The following is a 22,965-nucleotide window of genomic DNA, read 5'->3' as shown; positions in this document are numbered from 1 at the left end:
CATATTAATTCGAAGACATATTAATAGGCCCCCTTATTGGCGCATGAGTGGCGAGATAGGAAAACTGGCAACTGGCAACGTCGTCATTTCAAAGATTTACGTCCCGAAGCTTAAGGAACAGAAAGGATAGACAAAGAGACCATCCGGGGCCCCAAAGAGAAAACTCACATGAAGACGATAAAGTAAAGGCCGTGAGAGTAGCCAAAGACAGTGACCACTGTTCCTAATGTCATTTCTACTCCCCTGTCGCTGGACGGGGAAAAAGAAGGTGGTGAAGTATTATAAATCCTCCCTGCCTCCTTTATTCCAACCTTTAACTCCAGATCGGTCCAGCCCCACATTTCCGCACCCTCCCACGCAACAAGACAAACTACAGGATCGAAAGGTGAGCGCAGAGACCTTTCTCTTTCATGCACAGATCCCCTTTACGCCGCTGATTTCTAGTACCGTTTTTCGCCTGGACAAGACATAAGTAAGTGCCCGTGAGCAGCGTAGGGCAAGAGAGTTTCCCCGACCTTTCCATACTAACTCCAAAATGTATAGGTGAGAAGAGTACTTCCCCTTTTTCTCAACATAAATACTCCCTTTCCAACTTCGAGCTCTTGATCCTGGCAAATCAAATACTAGTATGAAACAGAGACTAATGAATGAGAAAAATCAGTGGCACCGATGAGAGAGCCAGACAATGGAAACTCATCACTGGATGGAGGAGCTAAGTGGCACTGGGAACAATTAGACGTATCGCAGTGATCAAGTACACCAACTGAAAGACTATAGGTCGTAGGCATTGGATAAGAAAGGAACCATGGTAGAAGATACATCAGAAGGACCTGGATAGGAAACTTATCAGAGGAAACATGGGCCCAAGAGAGAATGCACAGAACTTCTCTGCACCGAAACGCAATACTTTCAAATTTGCAATTTCGACTGCTGCAATGTTTCCAAGTAGCACTTCTAGATCTATAGGGAACTGGCAATTCGCCTCGAGCACCACTCCTCTGAATCAGTTACCATTCCTCTGCCATGAGCCGATGGAGGACAACATTGATATCCTCTGTGCTAAAATCCGAAAAAGAAGCTCTCCATGTATCCCAGCTCCCTCAGACGACCTCCTGTGCACTGCCCCACGTTTTGCAGCAGTTTACTGTATCAGAAACGGAAATTACAAAGATTGAACCTGACCAAAAGCAGGCTACTCTTCCAAAGACCGCTGTCATGTAACGGTTCTGAACCTGAGCCTCCTAACTTCAGCACAACGTGTTACCTTTCTTATCAGCCAGACCGTCATGTCAGCTAGCACACAACTCGGTGACTTTGAAGCCAGTCAGCCATCACTGTAGAACTGAAAAACTCTATTGAACACAAAGGAATAATTATGTTTTCCCAGTGTTGCAGAGAAGAGACACTTTGACACTTCACAACCACATTAAGCAACTGTGTTCAGCTGTTTTCCTACTTCCTGTTGTTGGGGCACTGCTCTTAGACCTCACCTATGGAGTTCCCAAAAGCGTGATTTCCTCAGCTATGCTTTTGAGCATTTTATTGCTTACTATGGTTTTTTAATTGAGAGCCACTGCAGTATGATTTTTACAGGCTACAGCTATCAGAGGGTTTTCTTGGGTAGGTGAAAGTACACCAATTGGAAACAAAGGCCTGGGATGATGACTAGAAGTATGGTCAGCTCTACTGTGCTACTTCAGAGTAGTTGAAGCATATTTGCGGGAGATCTTGCGACCTGAGTACAGGGGTGTCCCTAAACTATAATCTCACTATCAGCCAGGGAGGGCAGCAAATTCATGTTGATATGTACCACGGAATCCCTGTTTCAGAGGGAAAACGTGAAACCCAGAGCCCTCAGAGGTAAGACCTGTTGAAGGAACTTTATGTTTTTTAGAGTCCTTGGGCAGTATTAGTTACTGGACACAGATTCCATCAACCAGAGCCATTTACCAGTGAGGTTCAGGGGCTTGACTCTACTGCTGCACCAAAGACTGACCATCAAATACACCCCTCTAGCACATGACTCTCGGGGTAGCGAGGCTGAACACTCAGAGGTTACTCAGGGAGTTAGGGAGGTGCTGTCCACTTAGAGTTGCAGCATTAACCACATCAAGCTAACAATCAAAGTACTGCCAGTCAGTGCTTCAAGGGTAAGGGAACTAAGAAGCATTCCAATACAACACACTCTGGCGAATATACATAAGACACAGAGGGTGATAATTACAGAGTACTAATGGGAAACAAGATCCTCGTGATTTTGGGGCAGTCTCTTAAGGTAATGTATTGGCCTTTGGGATGATTTGAAGGCGGCAGGGAATTGGGGTGGGTGGGGTGGGGGGGGGGGGGGCGTGCGTTACCTTTCTGTACGTTTTGGAAAAGTCTGTGAGGTGTTCCTGAGCAGGCAGCTCCTGCATCAATCGCTGTCACCAGGAGTGTGCCAATTCTACGTGGTGTGTACTGTACAGTCTGCTGTGTGGCAACGGTGTAGCCTTTATTCGAGCCAAAGGGAACTCTGGATAATACGAGAGCCAGGGCCCACATCATCAGATAAACCACAGCAGCATCAAACAGTCAGAGGTTTACTTGTGGTCAGAGTGCTCACTGAGATATTGCCACTTGGGTCTAGTCTCAAAACTCCTCGTCCAAACAGGTGCACACAACAGGTCGCAGAAGTGACAGTCCTGTTGATCTTGACTTCTCTTGGCACTTGAACTCTTTCTTAGAAGCCCAACTGTATCCAACAATTTAACCTTTCTTAATGCTGTCACCCTTCTCGGTGTCCAACATAAATTACTCTCTTGGCTAATTCCCAGACACCCTAAGCAACAGTGCTGATTCGGCCTCTACTGTGGAGATGCATTTGGGCCTCTAGATATTTCTACAACTTATTGATGGGGGAGTTGCACCCCGGGTGCCACTTTGCTGTGCCTCTGGGGTTCTTCTGAGCAGTGTCTTTCACGCACAGATACATCCAAAAAACCCTACTGACCAGTCCATCATTTATCTCTCCTTCGAAGTTAGTTGAAGACAACTCCTCTTGGCAGACTAATCCATTCTTTCCCAGGTTACAGGTGCCAAAACTGGTAAGAGGAGCTGGTAAGAGGAGCTGGTAAGAGGAGCTGGAAGTGAGTACCAAAACCTTGTGGAACTTCCCAGTGACCACAAGTTTAGGAGCATAGGCTTCTGGCCAGGATATCATGGCACTATGAGTGAAAGTTTCAACTCCATCCTTGTAGTTAAGCAGCTGAAGTCTGTGTGTTTTCCAGCAGTTCAGCTCTGTGAACAGTTCCGGGTAGCTCTGTAATTTTGTGATTTCCACACAAACTGGTCCAGCCTTTGTATTAGTGACAGGTGTGAGCAGTAAGGCGGGCAAAACTGTGGGTTGGAAGTCGTGAAAGGCTTTGCCATACCATTTCCTGGGCAACCCTTGCAGGAGACTGGAATCATGCAGCTACCACAGCCCACTGTGGCGATCCCATGTTACTCACTGTACAGACCTACCTTGCAGAAAGCGTGCAGCTACCACAGATCACAATGCAATTGGATCGTGCCTGGTACAGAGGGTGGGGACTTCCATCAAACTACACCCCATATCTAGAGCAGGGGTTCCTGACCTTTGGCCTTCCGTAGAACCTGACTAAATCATTACTGGAATCTGGGGACCCAAAATGAGTCATTATTGTAATTAAGGAATCCGGTTAAAGCAACTTTGATTATCTGAACAGCAAAACAGTACACACAAATACAGAAACAAGCATTCACCCAACAAATACATAAATTATGTTTTTCACTTAAATATAAAAATTAAAAAAATAGAAAGGTTGGAGTTTTCCCAAACTCACCAGAAGACATCCATTGACCATGGTATATTTTGCTCCCTGCACTTACACTGCTTCCACGAATCAGACTGAGGATACCAATTTGATTTTTAGCCTTCAAGTTACTTCACATTTACAGAACGTTTTAAAATGTTAGATTGTATAATTTGCTTCTTAATGTAAATGCACTTTCTTAGTTTGTTAATATTATCTACCTTTCTAAGCAGCCACGGATACCCCGAGTGAGATTTCTTAAAAACACGGGGTGCCTGGATCACAGGTTAATAACAGCTGATATAGGGCATTCCAGCCGGTGATAAAAAAAACGCTTAAGGTTTAGGAAGAGCTCAATGGTAATTTGACATCTGGCAAACGATTACCAAGGTGCCTTGCAGTCTGTGCGTAAGGAAATAAACATTTCTAGACCCTTTACAATGCAACACATTTCTAGGACCAAAACAGGGCACTTTTTCTGTCTGTAAGGAGCAGATAGCGGCTTTAGCACAACACATCTGGATATTCAAGTAGGAGCTGGTGACGAAAGAAAGCCAGATTGAGGAAAGACATACGTCATGTACAAAATGCAACAGGAAGTCAGAGGCTGATGACTTATGCACACTTGGTTGCATCGCAGAGAAATACCAGTAATGGATCATCTAAACTACAAAATAATATTTGTATATTCATGCAAATCCGGTCATGCAGACAAACCACACACCCAAAAATAGACAGTACTTTCCTTCGGTGCTGCTAACTTTCAAAATATAAGCATCCCAAACCAAGAAAGGGGGGGGGGGTTGTGACTGTGTGTAGGGGCGCATTACTGCCATCGCTCAGAATTCTAGCAATAAAATATTTGGCCTTTTCTGTGCCAAGCAACCTTTCTGTTTCTGTCAACTCTCTTACTGCTTCTTGAGCCATGTGACGTGTCATATAGCCAAGGACTTATTCTGAATTAACATCAGCACATGTTCAGCCTCCAGCCACACAGTACAATAACAGCATATTGCATGGAAGAAAGTTGATAGCAGATCCATGATCATCCCCTACAGATTTTTATTAGTCAGGTCAACAGTTTCACAGTGTGGAAATGAGCTTACTTGCTCATTAAAGCCTATCTATTCAAAATTTAGAAGAATCCTCAATGATACAATGTATTGGTCAGAAAAACAAAGTGCAATCTTCCTACGCAATTAAGGGTATGCATCACAGACAAGAACGCATTTCAACAGTTTAAATAAAGTATTTTATTGTATTGTAATAGTATTTAAATAGCGCTTACTACCCCTGACGAGGTTGATAATTGTAACACAAAAGCACCCAAATAAAAATAAAAATAAACAGAAAACGTATGCAGTAAAAGCCACCAAAGCAGTGGTGTGCAAAATACAGTGATGTGTTGAAAGTGCACTTAATTAAGCACTTCATATCCCTGTGACGTTGCAGAGTGACGATCCACTAACCAACCATGATATATGTGTTGGGAGTCCATTCGAAACATAAGAGAAATCCATAGAAATGGCCCTATTGCAACCAGTAATTTTATGTGCTCTGCGGGTCTACCCGAGCATGGCACCATAACACATGTAAATGGGCACTACTCTGCCTGGATGAGGGTGGGTTGTTGCATAAACCTATGGAAAGACTTGGTTAGACTAAGAACATAAAAGAGGTAAATGGAAAGCAACAAGGGAAGGGATGTGTGCTGTCTGGGGCCTTTATTTTAACTGTAAGCCCAATCCATGCCCTTAAAGACATGAACAGGGAAGTCATTACACAAAATCATCCTTAGTCTCACAGTCTTCCACTCTGAAACCAAAATTGGATGCTCAGAGATTAATCTAATGGATATGGTAAAAGTCAGCCACTTTTCAGGAGGGCTCAGAGGCAGCTAATGAACTTGGCCAATAGGCAGACCCAGCACCCTGGTCTCTTAATCAGCAGCAAGTCAATGAAGGGAAGATACAAGAGTAGGCACAAGTGGCCCCATTCTGCAAACCAGAAAATATACATCCCGCCAAAGAGGGAAAAAAACACCAAGAAGTGATTACAAACAACACTCAGAAATGGACTGTCAAGGCAACAATGTTATTTTTATGCTACAACATAAATTATACTGTGCAAGAGTGGTGGAAGCTAAGCCCACTTCAGCGACATACAACAAAGCTCGGGGCAACCAAAGCTCTAATATAAGCTTCTTAACTTAAATATAACCTTTATTCTTATGAAACTCTCCCTCAAACAATTTTTGCGAAGCAGTCCCTAGCAGGTATCAAATGCTCAAACAAACAATAATAGACTACAAGCCATATATCACTTTGGATATTGAAATTCCTATGACATACTGGTGAGCATAATAATGAGCTACTTGTTTCAAGATAGTGAATGATATCAGTGTTGTTGTTCCTTAATGCTGCTGAGCATAAATATATTTTAGTTAGTGCTTACTACTGCAGTTTTACCTTTAAACAGCACTGTAGAGAACTTGTTCCTGTTAAGTAACACAAAGCGTGGGTGTGGAATTCCTATAGGCAGACGCCCAGGACAAATTGTTTGGAATCAAGGACAACAAGTTAACAAGTTTATTTTGTCCTTGGGACAGTCCCTGCTGCACAAATCCTTTGGCTGACGATTTACACTACCACGTTACAGAGCAGCGAAATGAATTGTTTGCAGCTATGGTAATATTTGTGTCTATATGTTAAGGCTGTTTGAACTGGTATTTATGGTTCATTAATGCAAAGCCTTTATCATTAGGGTGAGCTGTAAACTCGGCTCCACTACTGACAGTGGCTCCAGAAAAAAAAAAAAGTACACATTTGTAAAGTTTATAATATGACGCTACATATAATGCTCAATAATTCTCTCTGATTAACCCCTTCTGTGCCGCTGATGTGGAAGGGGAAACCCTTACCCTTCCACCCCCAACCCCCCAAGTGACGTCAGACCTCATCAGAGGCCACTTTCCCATCGCGCTGATCGGAAGAGAAAGGCAAAGCATTTCTCTTCCGATCATGTGATGGGGCCCTAAGAGGCTTCAAAGGGAAGGAAAGGAATTTCCTTCCCTTTGAAGTCTCTCAGAGCATTTCAAAGACCGGATTGTAAAGCGATCTGGCTTTTGAAATACAAAATAAATCCTTGGTGTCTAGTGGGTATTTGAAATTGGCATAAGGGGAGCGACCTCTTGGGCAAGGGTCGCTCCCCAGGGGGGCAATTTTTTTTTCAAGGCCTTTTCTGCCCCCCTTGGGGGCAAATCGGCCGATTTTTGTTAGGTCAATCTGCCCCCAGGGGCCAGAATCCACTGGGCACCAGGGATCATTTGTTTATTTGTTTTTTGGTTATTATGCCCAGGGGGGGAGGTGTAGAAGCCACTAGGAACCAGGGGATACATTTTTTTTTTTTTTTTTTTTTTTTTAAAGAGGTGGAGAGCACATTGTATTTAGACTATTTCTGCCCCCCCCTTGGGGGCAGATCGGCCGATTTTTGTTAGGCCAATCTGCCCCCAAGGGGGGCAGAAACCACTTAGGGACCAGGGATTGGTGTGTGTGTATGCATGAGTTTTCTTTAAGGGGGCAGACCCTTGGGTAAGGGTTGCTCCCCATGGGGGCACATTACTGTTGGCCATATCTGTCAGGTGGGACTATTTTAAGAAGGCCCACCTGCCCCCAAGGGGGGGCAGAAAGCCCACCAGAGGCCAGGGAAGTTTTTTTCCCCAAAAATAAGAGAGTGGGGGTATGGCCATACCCCCACCCCAAATAAATGGGGCCAAAGTTGTTTTGCCCACCAGTGGGCAGATGAGGCAATTACCCCTGATCCACACCCCAGGGGGGGGGGGGGGGGCAGAAAGTCTACTAGATGCCAGGGAATAAAAAAAAAAAAAATATATATATATATATATATATATATTGGGGTGGTGGCAACCAACCAGTATGGGCCTGGTTACACCCCTACCCCAAACGAAGGGGGTAACAGTCTTTCAGCTCTCCCCTGCACTCTAAAACATCTTATCCCACAGCAAGCAAGAAGACATTTGATTATTTGGGGTTTTAGTTTTACATTTGGGCCATGAGAACTTGGCTAACTCTCAAAATCGCCCCACTTGGAATGGTGAGGACTGCACTTTATGGACTTTGGGACGCAGCCATGTAGAAAAATCCACAAGACCTAGACACATCTGAAAACTAAACATCTGGGTGATTCCAGGGTGGTGTGTTTCACATGCACCCCGCACCATTTTTGTACCCACAATCCCTTGAAAACCTCCAACTTTGCTGGAAATCACACATTTTCCCCACGTTTTTGTGATGGAACCTTCCGGAATCTGCAGGTATCCACAAAATTCCTACCACTAAGCATTGTCTCATCTATACCGATAAAAATTCTGCTGCACTTGTCAGACTAAAAATGTTTTTTTGCAAACTGCCCTTTTGGACCCCCTTTGGTTCCCCCTCAATATCAACATGTTTTTGGCTTTTCCCTTTCACAAGCACTTGGCCACCTACACAAATGAGGTATCATTTTTACCGGGAGACTGAGGGTAACACTGGGTGGTATGAAATTTGTCCCAGTGCGGTGATCCCACACAGAAATGTGGGAAAAATGTGAATTTTTAGCTAATTTTGAGGTTTGATGAGGATTCTGGCAAAGAAAACATTGGGGGATCCACGCAAGTCACACCTCACTGGACTCCCTCGGGTGTCTAGTTTTCAGAAATGTCTGGGTTTGGTATGTTTCCCTAGAAGGCTGCTTAGCCCAGGACCAAAAACGCAGGTGCTCCCCGCAAAAACAGGTAGATTTGTATTTGATCATTTTGTTGTGTCTATATAGTGTTTTGGGGCATTTCCTTTCCCGCGCACTAGGCCACCAACAAAAGTGAGGTACCATTATTATCGGGAGACTTGGGGGAACGCTGGGTGGAAGGAAATGTGTGGCTCCTCTCCGATTCCAGAACTTTCTGTCACCGAAATGAGTGGAAAAAGTGTTTTTTTGGCCAAACTGTGAGGTTTGCAAAGGATTCTGGGTAACAGAATCTGGTCAGAGCCCCACAAGTCCCCCCATCTTGGATTCCCCCAGGAGTCTAGTTTTCAAAACTGTGCAGGTTTGCTAGGTTTCCCTAGGTGCCGGCTGAGCTAGAGGCCAAAATCCACAGCTAGCCACTTTGCAAAAAACAGCTCTGTTTTCTTTGTGAAAATGCGATGTGTCCATGTTGTGTTTTGGGGCAGTTCCTGTCGCGGGCGCTAGGTCTACCCACGCAAGTGAGGTACCATTTTTATCAGCAGACATGGGGGAACACAGAATAGCAAAACAAGTGTTATTGCCCCTTGTCTTTCTCTTCATTATTTCCTTCACATGTAAGATAGTGTGTAAAAAAGACGTCTATTTGAGAAATGCCCTGTAATTCACATGCTAGTATGGGCACCCCGGAATTCAGAGATGTGCAAATAACCTCTGCTTCTCAACACCTTATCTTGTGACCATTTTGGAAATACAAAGGTTTTCTTGACATCTATTTTTCATATTTTATATTTCAGCAAATGAATTGCTGTATACCCGGCATAGAATGAAAACCCATTGCAAGGTGCAGCTCATTTATTGGCTGTGGGTGCTTAGGGTTCTTAATGAACCTACAAGCCCTATATATCCCCGCAACCAGAAGAGTCCAGCTGACGTAACGGTATATTGCTTTAAAAAATCTGACATCGCAGGAAAAAGTTACTGTAAACTGTGGAGAAAAATGGCTGCTTTTTTCACCTCAATTTCAATATTCTTTTATTTCAGTTGTTATTTTCTGTAGGAAACACTTGTAGGATCTACACAAATGCCCTTGCTGAATTCAGAATTTTGTCGTCTTTTCAGAAATGTTTAGCTTTCTGGCATCCAGCACTGGTTTCTCACCCATTTCTGTCACTAACTGGAAGGAGGCTGAAAGCACACACAATTTTTTTTTAGTAAAAATGGGGTATGTCCCAGTAAAATGTCAAAATTGTGTTGAAAAATGGGGTTTTCTAATTCAAGTCTGCCTGTTCCTGAAAGCTGGGAAAATGGGGATTTTACCACCGCAAACCCTTTGTTGGTGCCATTTTCAGGGGAAAAACCACGAGCCTTCTTCTGCAGCCCTTTGTTCCCATTATTTTTTTTTTAAACAATTTTTTTGCTGTATTTTGGCTAATTTCCTGGTCTCCGTCAGGGGAAACCACAAAGTCTGGGTACCTCTAGAATCCCTAGGATGTTGGAAAAAAAGGACGCAAATTTGGCGTGGGTAGCTTATGTGAACAAAATGTTATGAGGGCCTAAGCGAGAACTGCCCCAAATAGCCAAAAAAAGGCTCGGCACAGCAGGGGAAAAGGCCTAGCAGCGAAGGGTTTAAATGAAAATATTTGCAGAAGTTTGGATGCAAGATTGATGATTTTTTGCTTTCAAAATAAAATGTTTACAAAAAATGCAACTACGAACAAAATGTTTTGCTAAACTACTGTGAAATTTCAGGTACCATTTCATTGAGGCATCATTTAGTAAAACGTGTTCATGCATGCTAGTATTTAAAAAAAAAAAAAATAATAATCTGAAAAGAAAGTCAGTATAACTAGTTACAAAAATATTAAGGGAAACATGAATATAAACAAGCATTGGCAAAGCCAATAGGTCTGAAATTGGTGGTCAGTCTTTTGGTTTAGTCAATGCGTATCTTGTGTTGACATGGCTTTTGTAAAACTGTATTGTTGTGGGAGCTGCTGGGCCCTCACCACTGTAAAAAACATTCGCAAAAATGTTTTTTGGTTTAAAAAAAGAACACGCCCACAGTAGTTCCTGGCACTTAACAAAAATACTTTGGGATCCGATATGCTCCTTGTGAAAGAGCAGATTGCGATCACTGTAATGTAACATGGATTTGTAGAGCACAGATCTTTTCACGTGTGAGAGTATCCTGGTGCTGAGTAGGACCGCGTTCTGCGGTAGAATCAGTCACAATGAAACCAGTCAACAGATGGACAGAATTTTAATAAAACAAACGGTCTTGGTTAACACCAGACCTAATAAGAGCCCAATTCTTAAAGAAAGTCATAAAACAGCACTCATGGTATGTGCCTTTGCATTAGTGCAGATTTGTGTATTTCATAAATTCACAAGAATTTACAGAAGTAGACCAGGAATTTGTAGTCCTAGGAAATATCTGTGAACTGTATTTTAGCACTAGAAAATATGCAGGAGTAGATTTCCTCATGCAAAAATCTGTTGAGCGTTTACAAGTTCACTTTCCCTTTAACCACTTGTTTCCAAACCCTGGAAGAAGTTTTACTTCTGACCTTTGTCAGGAGTACATTTACAACCTTTCTCAGTATGGGAAATGATTAAAATGATTAGAGAAGAGCTGCTGAAACCCCTTAAAACAGGGGTTCCCACCCTGTAGTCCGGGGACACCTAAGAGTTCTTGAAATCTCCTCAGGGGGTCTGTGACTGCTTAGAAAATTAAATAATATTAACAGGTTAGTAAAGTTTATATAAAGAGGTAAATGTACAACTGAATTTTTTTAAAAAGGTACTGTAAATGTCAATGAATTTGAAACTGGAGGCTAAAGGTTAAATTAGTATCCTTAAATTGATTTGTGAAAGCAGTGCAGGCGCATCAGACAGAATATAGTATGGGCGATTTGTGGATTCAATTGACTTTAGAAAATCTCCAACCATCATATTAAATTAAAATTTTATATTTTTTAAAATATTTGTTTGCAAATTTTAAAATGTTCTTTCATTTGTTTAAGTGTTTGATGGAATGCTTGTTTCTGTATTTTATGTGTATCGGTTTGTGGTTCATATCATGGACATTGTTTAGGCAGGGGTCCCCGGCTTCTAGTAATGACTCAGTGGGGAGTCCCTGGATTCCAATAATGATTCAAAGGTGGTCCTCGGGTTCCAATAATGATAAAGTGGAGGTCCGCAAGAGTCAAAATGTTGAGAAACGCCACCTTAAAAACATGCAGGTTAATAGGTTTTCACAAGCTAGAAAAGGCATTTCAACCTTGAAACTATTGCTTACCGCTACCTCCTGTACCCGGTATGTAGATTTGTGGAAAGGTGGCAAAATAAAGAAATTGCTAGTATTCATGACCTACTGTAGTACAAGCCCTGGAATAATCAGAGAGGCTAGTATCAGAGATATAATATGAGACTGCTGCCATAATGTGTCAATGCACTACATGGCACCATAGGGACAAATAGATTAATTTACTGGACAAGTAGATTTATGAAGCAACCTATCCCATGGACAAGTAGATATTTTATCAAATTCCACACACCTGACAAAGATACTCGCTGTATCGAACTGAGCAAGTAAAAGGCTGTAACAGATGTTCAGAAATTCAAATCTGCAGTTTACACTGGGTGTCGGCAGCATACCTGTAATACATTCACCCACAGGGCCCGATTTACTTGCGACCAATTACTTGGTACAGCTTTCAGCCACCTTGGAAGGATCAGTCTGCCAGCTAAGATAAAACCTCTGATATGCAGGCCGCAGATTGCTACAGCAGGTGCATTAATTCACATACACGTGCCTACGTGTTTCACGCTTCAAAGACTGAACAGTCATGATTTACGATCTATATTTACCTTAACAGGGTTAAAAAAAAAAATTGTCTCAAAAGTGGGTGGCAACATTTGGAAACTGATAGTGGCTCAGCTCCCGTCAGGTCATATTGCTCCTGTCCTATTTTTCTGAAATCAGATACTACAGTAAACACCCAATTTTCCCTACAGAGTGCCAAGGCTCTAATTCTACATTAGATTCTGGGAAACTGAGGTGAGGGCTTGGGAAAACCGACAGTATTTGGCATGTCTGAGAACCCACCTGTGGTGATGAGAGGAGATGGGATAGGGGGCAAGAGTACTCTATGGTTACAACTCTAACATTAACACAGCCTCAGGAGACAAATACACAATGCGGGACAAATGTTAAGTTTCAGGTGGCAAACAGTACAAAGTTCTGACTAAACGGTAACTGGCCTTAATAATACAAATATTTTCACCTATTAATACTAATAAATGCAATAAAAACAGAAATAACAAAAAAAGGGTTAGCATCTGAACGAGAACATTATTGTACACAAATGTGCAGGATAAGTTTGGAATATTTGAACTGGCAATAGTATCGCTATGTATTGATTCTGAGCAATAAAGTTTATGACTTAACGAAGATTCCGTGTGCACTGTGATGAATGTGGTGCTCCTCAGATACACTAAAGACGAGAAAGCTAATCCTGTACTTTTATGTTTTGTAACGTCTCTTGGCTACACCTGTACAATGTCACAGAGAAAGCATGCATAGATGTACATGAGATAAATGGTCCCTTCCACTATGGTTCAGCACAATTCCACGAGTCTGGTGCATAAATGCATCTCCAGTTCTAAGGACACGCCTAGTCCAAAACAAGAAACAGACTACACACAGCGACTGCCATCATATGTCTGCACAGTCCTGGAACCTTTGGGACTTTTGGTGAAGTTGAACTTGATTTCATTATTGCAGTTTCCTTTAAAGCATGCAGCAGGTGACTCCCCAGTTGTGAACTATTTAACAGGGTGTCAAGGGCATGCACACAAACAGGATCGAAGTGCAACATCCCAAATGTAAAAGCAGAACCATCTTTGAGCTATGGGGTCACAACAACCTTCGTTCCCTTTTTGTCTGACCTAAGCAAAGCAATCTAGGACTTACAGAGGAGCCTCTGCACCATCAGATTGCAAGATATAAATCTTTGAAACAACGTACATATGTGAGCACAGTTTATAACTACATAGTAAGAAACAAGGGGAAACACAGACAAAAAAATGGAACACTGACACCGCAGACCCACTAGAAACTCTGCAGCTGCTTTCCGGGAGCTTGGGAAAAAAAATCTAATTTAACATACTGCTTTTCATTGTTTAGGTAAGAAAGCTCCAAACTAGGGACACTACTCTGATTCCACCTCCACCTCACAATCAAATATGATTGGTTTGTGGCCAACAGTCTAAAACAGTTCAGCGATATCATGGAGGAACAGATCAAAGGAGGAGCTTTGGTTCAACATATTGAATAATTATTCTGATGTTCAAGAGGGTCGTCCTGGTTACCCATTAAGGCCAGAGACTTGACAAAAGGCATAGCGGGGTTTGATCTAATCAAGATGTGCTGGGAATGGGATAGACGGCTATTTAGAGAATCATCACTGCGTGTGAAAACAAGAGGTTAGCCAGTGGTAAGGTAAGGTGGCTGGGTGAACTTATTGCTCTTTCATAAGGTTATTAATGCATGCCTGAGCTGACGAGTTTTGTGATGCACTGTATGAAGAGAGGTTGGCACGGTGACGTAATGCATTGTTAAAAGCTATTTCAGAACTGCATCTATCCAATTTATCTGAAATGCATTGCTGTAAAATGATCAATATGACTCGATATATTAATAACTTTACTTAGAGATATCTTTTTCCGATCAACTCCTTAGCCCTTCTTGGTGGTTTGTGTTCAGTGGCTATGGTTTCTTCAACACATCCCACAACATTCTGCAAATTCGAAAGTGTATTGCATGGTTTATAAAATTTTCAAGGTTGGAAGGTCTGAATCTGTGTCTGCTCTGCCTGATGCACGACAGACTGCCAAACACGCATTCCTGAGAAATAGGTCTAATGTTGCCCCTATTGGCGCTTTATACAAAGATATGCTAGTTAAAGATTAGAAAATGCAGAAATATGCTTCCAACTCCAATCTACACAATATGAGGCTACCGTTTACTTTACACTTACACTACAAGCAGCAGGATTTACATTTTACAGCAGGAATGCATGTGCTATTTGTATGGATAATCAAGGTTCCAGGGTTGCCACTTTACTTAAAGCAAATCAGAGTTTAAGTCAAGCCAAAGTGAAATCAGCATGCCTCTCCCTGAACCAATTACTTGCAGGTACACACATAAACTAGTTTTTACAAACCGGGTATTACTATAGTCTTGAAAACTAGTAAAATGTATTCAGTATTTATCATTAACCAATTTACAGTGTTTTTGTATTCACTCTAGAAAAAAGGTTAAGTTGGCAACATTAAGATTTGAACATGCAACCTTACCTGAGCAGAAGTATTAACTACTAAGCTGCCTTACCAGCTATATCTGCTGGGCAAGTCTATAGGCTGCAAGATGGTTCAGATTAGGTATGTCCCCTTGAAGAACGAGCGGTTTGGATTAATTTCAGATTCTTAGAATTAGCGCAATGTAAATTAATTTAATTTAGATGCTCTGAATGTCAGTTTGCCTTACAAAGACTGAAACTTCTTTATGGATGTCCTGGCACCTGCACCCTGGCTTAGAATTAAGGTACCCGCGCCAGAAATACATGTTTATTTAGAAACTTATGGTACAGAACTGGCAATACATTTCTGTGGCAAATGGACTAGCAACACAGATCTATGAGTGAACTGTTGTTTAAGTTTATCATCAAAAACTTTCCAAGGTTAACATGCCCAAATCAACGCTTTGTAACCACCAGATCACGTCCGAATCTAAAGGACAGCACAGTGACTCCAGTTTTTTTCACTGTAGGTCAAAATGTTCAACCCTGCTATTCAATGGTGTGATAATTAAAAAAATCTACATGTAAAAAGTAAGAATATATTTGAGCCCCTGAAGCTGTAACTCAAAAATTAACTCTCCAACAACTGATAAAATAAGTGACATTACATTTTTTATACAACTGTCAGGAACCAAAAATATTTCAATCGACATTTTGCATTGTAAAATGGCCATTAATTTAAATAAAACATAAACCCTTGCATACATTTAACTGAAAGAAAAGGCATCTTACTCTGCGGCTAATACGCATATTTTTTCCCTTGTCTACACAGAAGGCAACATGTAATGAATCTTGAAGCTATTAACTGCTGCTGTCTCTCCTGGTGGCATCACGCACATTTTCTTTAGAAATCCTTTTAGGTGTGGCAGAGTACCCAGTTAGCCCAGCTGACTCTTAGCATCTAACCGGAATTCAACAGGCAACAAACACACTACTGATTTCCTGTCAGGTGAGTTACTTGTAGAATCTGCCAGCAAGATTTGAAGTAAAAGCTACTTTTGTTGTGCTTCCTCGAATCCCTCGTTACGTACTAGGTTCGATTTTAATAAGGAAAACAAATACAGTAATTTCTGTCAAAAACGAACGAGTGGCAAACTCACAGGTCCTGCGACACACCCTCTCCTAGTACCATACAACAAACAGCTGTGTTACAACTCGCTTAAGCCTGTGATACATGGCATTCTTCGACACGCGCTGCACTGCGAGTTTACGGGCACCACAGTGCTCTTTCCAAGTCTTGACTATTATGACCGCCTATTAATTGACCCTTTTCTACTTGACTCCACTTACCTAGGTCCCACCAGACGCCTCAACTCCTTCCCTACTCTGTACAATTCACCAACTGCGCTACCGGAAGTACATCCGCAAAGGGGACACCTCACTTCCGCTTGGGCTGGACCAAATTTAACAATTCGTCAGTAAAGAGTTTCGTATTTTTCACACTTCGACTTCGGAAATTTACGTTCCAAGCTTATATGTTGCATGCCACAGGCGTGCGCGCGCCGTACGAAGAAGCCTGTCCCCTGGGGTGAATCACTCCCGCCACCCCTCCTCGCGTGAGAATGGTAGAGGCCGTAGTGCTTGTCAGGCTGACCCAACTCAGAGGAAACGCCGACTGTTAATCCAGGAGACGTGGGCATTTAAAGGCTCTTGCCTTTTACGTTTTAGATTATATTCACTGTCCCTTATGGGGTCCCAGGCAGACTCATGTTAAAAGCGATTATAGCTACCGCCCACTGGTTGCACCAATGTTTGGGATGTGCCAAATATACAGCAAAGAAGGGTATGTTTTTTTCCCATGCCCCCTAAAATTGGAGTTTATTGGACGGAGCCCGTGGCCGAAACCTATTGGATATCGACGTATTGCTTGCTCAAGGCATTACCCAATTAGAGACTTGATACAGAGAGGACGCGGACCAATGAGGAATGCAGGCGCCACGCCGTTCAGGGACAAGGTAAACAAGCGCGTGCGTCACGGTTCATACACGAGCTGTCATGGACATAAACTGAACAGGCATTGGCAAAGCCGATATGTCTCAGCCATGCGAGAGCTATTGCTTTTGTTAATGTTAATGGTTTTTTAGCCATGTAGCTCAAGAGCACACTATTTAAGCGGGTAAGCCGTGATTTTTAACCGATTTCTGGGTTTCAGTAGCAGATCTGTAAACGTTTCAAACCAATCCTTTTCCTTCCTGCCGACCTTCATGCGTCATTTCACTGCGAGCAGCAAGCATCAGTGTATTAAATAATTGCAAAAAGGTGCAGTTACATGATAACACTTAACAGTCCACATGAAAAGCAAATGTAAACAAAAAAAGTGAACTTAGATGGTGAGAACTAATATTCCCATGTCTGCTGTGCACCTCCATATACCCTAATGGTAAATCAAACGAGCATTTGTAATTCAATAGGTCTCGCATTTGCTTGAGTTACAGCTATTGGCATCGTAAATTCATAACTGGACTTTTCTTGCCACATAAATTGGTCACCCTGCCTCATAAATTTGACTTTTACCGCCATACAATTCCAGTGGCCCTGCATATAACCAAAGCACTTCCGTTTACTGTCTTTCTCTAGCTGCGCCAAAAATTAAAAATGTTGCCATTTAAAATCCTAATTTAAATCTCCCATGCTAATTCCAATAAAATGCCACCTCCACCACCCCATCATCAGAGACAACTCTGTTCTCACCTCTCCTATTCTGCCCTCTAATGCCTCCCTAGAGGCCTATATTGCCTGCTGCAACGCCACATTGTCCGCCATGATAGGGCCCAATGGTTTTGATGATGAGGCAGAGACAGTCGCATATTTGTCTATTTTGCCCTGCGTGGGGTGCTTTGGTTCTTTGTCCTTGGCTATAGTGCAGTGTCTTGAAATTAACAGTCTTGAAGCAAAGGAGTTGCTGGCCCGCGTCACCCTCTGCAGGAGTGGCCGGTATGGAAATCAGTCCTACAGAGAGAGGCTGTGTGTCCCACATCCCCTCTTCGTGACAATATCTTTTATGGTTCCATGGCCCACAACTCCACCCCCTCTCTGTAAAGGCGCTGTGGGCCATTGCTACATTTTGACTCACCTGCCAGTCACCTGGTCTCATTTGTCTCTGGCAGCCTCCATAGCCCACGTGTTCCTGCGGCCGACCCGACTCACTGGCTCCCTAGCCTGGTGCACGCTGGGCCGCCGTCAGCTCGTCACCTCCCTGGGTAAAGGCCAGCACTGGGAGCCATTCTTGGCATGGTCGCTCACCCCCACACCTCTCCGTTTGCCACGGACCTCTCAGCTTCCTCTGGCCCGGCGTTCCTCCGGCACGGCTCGTCTGGGCAGGCCCTCCACCGGTGCCATCAGGCACAGATCCTCCCGGCACACAGAGCAGCGTTTCCGCCTCTCCGCATTAGGTGGGGTATAGCCTGGGCATGGTTCGCCCAGAGAAAGGCTGATGCAGACGGATCATGTCAGATTTACGGGGAATCTTGGCAGACCTTGATTAAAACTTGTCCGTCATGTTGGCTGTCACAGCTATGCCCCTCAGTTCCCCTACCTTTTAAGCCCATTTCAGTCTAACTTGTTACAACAATGGCACATGACACCCAGATCACCCATAGGCTAAAAAAAGAACCTGACAGGCCTTACTTCCCCGGCACAGACCACTGCCTCCTGTGAATGTTGGTCAATTACCTGAAAATTAATGCGTCAAAAACCAAGATCCCCAAGGGAGGGAACTGGTAGAATTACCACTCTACCACTACCTGACACCAGGAACGTGGACCACCACTCATGACAAGCAATAAATAACCTAGCAGTGGTCATGGAATCCCACTAATCCCTGGCACCACAATTGAACCAAATTACCTTTGCTTTGCTTCCCTCCAAGCTCAAAAGCAGCTATTGGTTTGCTCTAACACAACAGGAGACCCATCCTTTTTTCATGAATAACAATATGTTTTTCAAAGTGGACCACACACTACCAACCAAACAACACAATTATATAAATCAGTGTATAAGACTGCATCTCTTCCTCTCCATTTTAATCTGTGCTCAAAAGCAGCTACAATAATTCTGAAACGAAACAGGAAGGCCTATCTAGTCCTCAAGCATGGCACCAACAATGTTCCCACGTAAACCAATTCTTTTCAATCCAAGAGCAAAAATTAGAGTACCACCTACAAGTTGAATTCCTGTTACGGCAAACTCAGCATTCCATCCATAAGAGGTCAGTTGAGTGTTTTCCATTCTGTTAGGTAATAACACCGGGTACAAATGCTGTATGCAGCACCCTATAAAATATAAATTACTGTTATTATTCAACAACCAAGATGCACATTATTCAACCTTTCATGGAAGTCAACATATTTAAGTGCTGCAAAATATGTCTTTGAAAGGATCTGGTGCCCTATCTATACTAAGAAGAACTGGATTAGTAGACTGCTGTTCGGAACTCTCTGTTCATCATTTTCCATTCAGTAGTGAGGTTCTCAGAACTCTTCAGTATACAAAAGTCTTTCTTTACATGTGGAACTCTAGTCATTGTGGAAGGTGCTTTATTCTGTTAAGTTTTAATACTGACCTGGAAGTGCTGTTGCCTTTACACACCCATGTCGTCTTTGATTTTCTCTGATCCAGCTGTATGTAGGGCACTCCATCTTAGCTGTTCTAATTGTAAATTTCAGGAAAACCAGTAGTGGAAAACCTTCCACATCAACCCCAAAACACGGGCCAACAGATGCATTCATGTCATCAATGACACCATGCTCCAGTTCTCAGCTTTCGCTGTACCAGGCAAATATTGATGTCAGGTGCATTAATCCAACTGGCTCATTTGAAATGAACCAAGGTTATAACTCCCAACGTGCCTGATGATTTGGAGTCATTTTGTGTCCCTAACCAGACCCTCACTGTTCATCGCTGAATGATAGAAAACGTGCACCTTTCAGATGCTCAATACTTTTCCTTTGCCTTTAGGTGATGAAAGAGCTCCCACTATTTTACTCTGCCTCATTTACACGCAATACCACATGATTGCAATTTAAAAAATTTCAGACTTTTTTTCAAATGTTACGCATTCAAACACAACGTTTTTCAGGCTTAGACATTCAAATGTAATGTCTTCCAAACTATTTATTTCAATCTCTTGATATAATTCACTCTGGACTGCTCATCTTTGGGAGCAGAGTCACAAAATGGTCTCTCCAGCATGAGACTTTACACATAATACACCAAAGTAGGAAAGGATCACATTTTACAGAAAGCAACACATCAACTACCAAATCAAGAATGGCCTCCACAGAACACAAGCGCTATTCCATTTCAGAACGTCACCAAAGCTCCATTGCCACCTTTGGTATGTCGCAGAGAAGGTTCACCCGGAAACGGAAGCAGGACTCAGCTTGGCGGATCAACGAAGCGTGGCGGCTGGCAGCAAGTGGCAGCCGAAACTGATCCGTGGAGCTGTGGAGCTGGAGCCAGTTGTGGGCCTGGCAGAGGCCGGTAATCACAGCGGTACGGACCTCACCTGGACCAGACTGATCCTGCTATAAGTGTTTAATCCCCGTCATAGCTGCACGGCCCTCCCGTATTGAGGCGCGGCGGAGATTTACTGATACGCGGCGGAGCAGAGCTGCAAGGGAGGAGGCGCAGACTCCCACACCCGCGCTGAAGCACCAGGAAGGAAAGCGAGCGGGAAACGAACTGAGGTCGCTCGGTGGCTGCGTCAGTAAGGAGGTGTGTGGCATTGCCGCAGCCAGGGAGAGGATGTCGTGAGGCCAAGAAGCAGGCGGTGAGGCAAAGCAGGCAGCGAGGCATTGAGGGTGAGCCTAGGTGAGACTGCTGATTCTGTCAACCCTCATCCCCCTTCCTAGAGCCCCAGCCTATACCTCAGCTCTAATTTTAGAGCAAATAGCACAGGACCTTGTGCTAATAGCCTTGACCTTGAACCTTGAACTTCGAACTTCAGACTTTTCTGTCTCTGGTCTTTGGCCAGATTGAATTCAAGTGGGCTCGAGTGGCTCAAGTGGATTCAAGTGGGCCTGGAGGCCCTAGTGAGAATGTAAACAGTCATTGCGACCACAGCCATAGTTTATTCTTAGCCCCTTTTGAATATGTAGAAAAAACATGAATATTGTTTATATTGCGTACAGTGGCGTACGTTGGACAGTGTAGTCAGCTTTAGCTGCTCAGTGGATTTGGGTGAGTAGTTTGTGAGGAGCACAGGCCCTCAACCTTAGTTGGAGAGCCCTGAGAAAACTTTGGAGTGTAAAAGGAACCTAGTGCCAGTAGAAGTTTGTGGTTAGTCGCTGGTGGTAGTGCGGAAACGGCTGGTACCAGGCCAGGCAAATGCGGCTTGCCTCCCTCCGGTGCCGGATTAAAAAGTAAAGGAACTCCTACAGTGAAGTCCCTGCAGTGTGGAGTGTTGCAATCTATTGTGGAAATCCACCTACTACTAGGACCTAGTATAATACTGGGTATATACCTGGAGTACAGTATATAGTATATAGTTTACAGTGCACAGTATGCCAGTAACCAAAGCTCGAGTACGTGGCATCAAAAAGGGTCCAAACATAAGCTCGAAACCAAGGGAGACTTTGGGGACACACCAGCCCTCAGGGGTATCGCATGGAAATCATGAAGAAGGTAAAGGAGGAAATGTACCCCAGTTGTTGGACCAGGAGGACTCCCTTAGAGACAATGGGGACAATGGTGACAGTGGCGCAAAACCCTCAGGGACCCCTCTGGGGGTTTCAATTAGAGAGTTTGTTGAGAAATATTTCAAAAAGACTCATAGCATGTCACAGGTGTCAGAGGGAAACAACACGTTTGATTCTAACCAGAGTGAAATAGCCCGACCCATGAGGAACAACTCTCAAGCCTCAGACTCACCGCCTTTTAGAAGTTATGGCCTTGAGCCCAAGCCTATGTGAGATTGAGTCAGATGATATAAAGCAAATAGGAGTTATATTAAGCCCGGAGGGGGAAGAGGTGACCAAAGCACTCTTTTACTCTGACTGCATTAGACGATTAGTACTACAAGCAGAGGTGGAGCTAATGAAGGAGGGTATAAGATTAGTGCAGGGAAATGTGACAGAGGATGAGACACAAGATAGGTGAGCCCTCAGGTGCCATGCAGGATTATTCCCAAATCAAGTGCTGTGTAATCTGTTATATAATAAAAATCGCAGAAGGTGCATTGACGGAAACAATGGTAGTTTACGTGTAATCGTAGCCCCACAATATAACGACTCATAGTGGAGGAATGATCTTGAGTCCATTGTAAACCCCTGTGACAAGTATATTAGGGGAGAATTGAGTGATGTGGACTTGGAATTAAGCCCCGCGCACAGCCATTTGATTTTATCCTGGAACTTAGGAGGTTACAATAAACATTTAAAACAAGAGCTATTTAAAGAGAGTTTGAAGAATATGATGTAATGTGCTTCCAGGAAACTTGGCTGTGTGACGAACCCGAACCAGTAGATGGTTTCATGAGGCTTTTCAGAGGAGCAATACGGCAAGGGTTAGGACGCCCATCAGGGGGCATAATAATGCTAGCCTCTACCAGAATAGCGAACAAGATCACAGAAATAAAAACTAAATGTCGCTGGCTATTGGTAGGCCAGGTAGATCTCTACAATGAAATTGGAGGTGTTAAACAGGTTTTGATAATCAATGTTTATATACAACCGGGGAACATATTTGAATATAATACCCAGCGGGATCTGTTTGAGGAAGATCTGGAACTACTGTGTACTGGTAAAGCAGGATACTTGACTTTAATGCTGGGAGATTTTAATCATAAACTTAATCCTAACAGCAGTGACAATTTATATAAGGAGTTACTGGTAGCTGCACAAATCCCTAGTAGCATCTTTCCCAATGTTGAAAGTTCTGCCTGTGACTTGTCCTTAGTAAGAACTATGGGATCCCATGGCATGTTTTGTTTAAATGGGCGTATGAAGATGGATCGTCTGGCAAAAAAGACTTTTTGACTAGGTAATCAGGAATGCCCCATTGATTATGCTTTTGTAAACACCTGGTTCTTTGGAGAAGTGCTAGACTTT

General features: G+C 43.2%; 1 protein-coding gene across 1 annotated transcript in view; it reads right to left on the bottom strand.

The window, feature by feature from the left end:
• The window catches only part of SYVN1 (synoviolin 1), a 238,252-nt gene extending 221,597 nt beyond the window's left edge, over positions 1-16,655 (bottom strand). Inside the window, exon 1 of the mRNA XM_069208078.1 lies at positions 16,208-16,655. The gene's annotated coding sequence lies outside the window, so the exon portion shown is untranslated. The remainder of the gene's footprint in view (positions 1-16,207) is intronic.
• Between the last annotated feature and the right edge of the window lie 6,310 nt (positions 16,656-22,965).

This window comes from Pleurodeles waltl, chromosome 9, assembly GCF_031143425.1.
Source record: "Pleurodeles waltl isolate 20211129_DDA chromosome 9, aPleWal1.hap1.20221129, whole genome shotgun sequence".
Classification (NCBI taxonomy): Eukaryota; Metazoa; Chordata; class Amphibia; order Caudata; family Salamandridae; genus Pleurodeles; species Pleurodeles waltl.
Note: the sequence above shows the minus strand (reverse complement) of the source record. Positions and strands in the feature narration are given on the sequence as shown.